Here is a 3,547-nt window from a genome sequence, read left to right as displayed (position 1 = left end):
CAGGGAAAGTCGCCAACCTGTTCGAGTGAATGTACGAATGTCAGGTCTCGTCCTGAGGCCTTCTAGATCTAGTATTTATCTTATGTTACCTTTAACTTCCAACGGCGTAGATCTCGTGGTTCTCCGGGCGCCCGGCGACTGCTGTGTGTTGTCTCCGTTACGGTTAGGACTGACACTCTCTCTTCTCACGTTGAGTTTTTAGTCTCCAGTCGATCTTGTTTGTACTCATCAGTGCACGGGGAAAAACTGCTGCCCGTGCACAACCAACTGGCCAGAAAGTCTCGCCCAAAACTAGTCAAGTTTTGGAGACATGAAAGGCTAAAATATTGGCCCTACAGCCTAATGTGTGTGTATCTGGCTTCATGTGGCAACAGGATTATGCTCGCTGTCTTTCTAAGTGTTCTAATATTTTGCTGAACGAAAGGACATGTATGCTACAAAGGGGAGGACTTCCGTAACGAGCGACCACTATGAGACAGAGCAGAAATGAGGGCTTGGGGTAGGGGTAGGGTTAGGGGTAGGGTTAGGGGTAGGGTTAGGGGTAGGGGTAGGGGTAGGGGTAGGGGTAGGGTTAGGAGTAGGGGTAGGGATAGGGGTAGGGATAGGGGTAGGGGTAGGGGTAGGGGTAGGGGTAGGGGTAAGGTTAGGGTTAGGGTTAGGGTTAGGGTTAGGGTTAGGGTTAGGGTTAGGTCTAAGCCTCTTCTTTATTGTGTTTGATGGGGTGGTCGCTCGTTACGGAAGTCCTTCCCTACAAAGTCCTCATTCTTCTTCTCTCCCCATTCCTCCTCATCATACATATTGTGTGGGTACTGAAAGGTCATTTCATTCCCCTTTCCCTATTTTGGGCTAGTTCTGTTGTTTCTCTCTCACTTGCATTTCCTGTGCACTCTTTCTACTCAAACTTCACCCCCCCCCCAACCCCTTCCTCCTAGTTCTTTCAGATTTAGTAATTTCTATTTTCAGTATTCCACATCCTGCAACCAACCCCCCCTCTCTCTCTCTCTCTCTCTCTCTCTCTCTCTCTCTCTCTCTCTCTCTCTCTCTCTCTCTCTCTCTCTCTCTCTCTCTCTCTCTCTCTCTCTCTCTCTTCCCCCTACTAACAGACGTCCCCTATTATGACATTAACTCAATTACTACTTTAGAAATTAAAAAAAGTACCAATAATTGGTGAGTTCTGAGTTCAACTTCAAATTACATGTTTGTATTTAGGTGTCTCTTTAAAAAATGTCCCTGGTCATGTCGAGTAATGAGTCTTAAAATTAACCTAAGACCTGAATATTTGCTTTTTAAACCAATTCAACTGAGAACAATTTATGATATTGGTTGCTTCGTGTCACTGAAGGGGGAACCTCTCCTTCAAAATGTTGCATTCATCTTTTTCTTCTCACACTAATATTGGAAATGGAATAATTGGAGTTTTAATTGGTCAAAAATTGGACACAACCAAGCGAAGAACATCTCCTAGAAGGATAAAAATGTCCTTTCTTTATAACATGCTACAATTTGTTTCTTCTGCTGCTTGGCTTATTTTGATATAATGTGGTGAATTCAAAGATACGCTTATACCAGTATTTGATATTTTAAATGCTCCAACAGGAAGTTATTGTTAATATTATTGACCCAGGAAAGATCTTTGTTTTGCAAAAATTTAGTCTACAAGAAATGCGTAGAATCAAAGTTGTAAAAAAGTGAACATTTTTAACTCATAATTTTGCAGACAGATTTGTGTAAATGTTTGTCCATCTTTTTAGTCAGTAGTCAGAAAAGTTGATGTTTGGAAAAGCTGAATGTGGCAAATACATGAACAGATTTTCTCTATACTTACTTGTCCATACTTGTCCACTGTGTTGGGGTCACTGCAGTCGGAACATGTCCATCTCTGCTCTCCCCCCCCCCCCTCTTCAGGATCCATCCCAGAGTCTCTCTGCTTAGTCTCCATCATGATCTGGTTGGAGATCCGTCGAACTGGTCCGCACAGATGGCTGTGTTTCCCCTCTCCTCTTTGGATCCCCTTCTCCTTCAGTCTCCCTAGAGTGTGGGGACCGCTATCCGCCCTATTCTTCCTCAAATTTTCCCTTACAGCGGTTAGGACGGTTGGTGGGTCCAGTGTCAAATTCCCTCCCACTTTTGCTTCTCCAGCGATATAGAACATAATACTCAATCAAAAACCAATATGAGGGCTCTCCTGACCAAGAGGTTAGGGTATTGGCCGCTCATTCGAAGGTCCCGGGTTCGAGTCCGGGTAGCGACCAAAAAATTTATTCTCTAAAATTGTCTCGTTTCACCTCATTGCCTGCTATCTAGCAATGTTCTATCGTCTGCTTTCGTCTCCTCTTTCTGCCCCCACCTCCTCACCTCCTTTGCCCCCTCCTCTGGGCTCCTGACTCTTTCTGCAGCTTTTCTACTGCTTCTCCCTGGCTCATTCTTACTGCTGTCTTACAGCCACACCCCTGATCTTCTGGTAGGAAAGATCTGCACCTAGCCTACTCGGACAAGGGCGAAAAATCTCGGAGGTCCCGTGTGCAAGTTGCGCACGTTAAAGATCCCTTGGTGGTTCACAATCGATAAGAGTAGGCTTTGACTGCCACCCGGGTAAATTTCAAAATTTCCTACCAACTGAAAAAGTTTAATGTGTCCCGCGCGCTCGTATAACCTTATGCAGTTGTGAGCGCCGTAAAACAATTTAAAAAAACAGCCCAAAAACCCACCCCCAAAACCCCCAATATATTGCCTTTTATTGTTGTCGATGGGTGGGGGGTGTCGATGACAGAACCTTCTCGTTTCTTTTCCCCTGTAGTTTGTGTCTGTCTGTCGTATTTTTTCCCAACATTTTGATAATTATTCTTGCCTTGGATGTGCTTTTTTTAAAACTTGAACTGTAAAGTTTAATTGATAACTAATTTGACTTCAAATTTATTTTTCACAGAAAGCCAGCACCCACATGAGAAGCCAACAGCTGACAGTCAGCCAGGAAGCTGACACCCTGCCCAGACAGCACGGACCTTCCACTCTCTTAGACAACCAGCCAGACGAATATACTGCCACAGCTACCCTGAAATGGACTTCCGTCAGTTACACCAGCGAACGATAACTGGCAACTATAACAGCTGACTGTGCACTGATTTCTCAAGCTTGTGTGAAATTGTGCGGATAGATAAGGCTGTAAAAACATGGACTCAACGACAGACACATTCTTTGTTGGATGTACTGTTTCCGATATTGTACAGAAGCTGCTTCACTGTATAAGATCACTGAACCAGAAAGATGACGAGACCATTCTGTCCCTTTTCTTCAGTTCAAAGTTTGGTGACGTCAGACGGTTTGATCACTTTTCTGGTCCAACAAGTATCAAAGTGGTCTGCTTCTACGATTTCCGTATATCACACTCAGGCTTGAAGTGACGCAGTGGGGCTGTAGAGATAGGCAGATAGGTTGATAGGGAGCTAGGTGGATAGGCTAGGTTCAGAGTAGGATTTTGTAGGTATTGCCATGGCCATGGCGGGAGGTAGTTGAGGGGGCAGTGTAGGTTTTTCTTTTTTTGGGGAAG

The sequence above is a fragment of the Aplysia californica genome, unplaced genomic scaffold (genome assembly GCF_000002075.1).
Source record: "Aplysia californica isolate F4 #8 unplaced genomic scaffold, AplCal3.0 scaffold00412, whole genome shotgun sequence".
Lineage (NCBI taxonomy): Eukaryota > Metazoa > Mollusca > Gastropoda > Aplysiida > Aplysiidae > Aplysia > Aplysia californica.
This window is presented reverse-complemented; position numbering follows the sequence as displayed.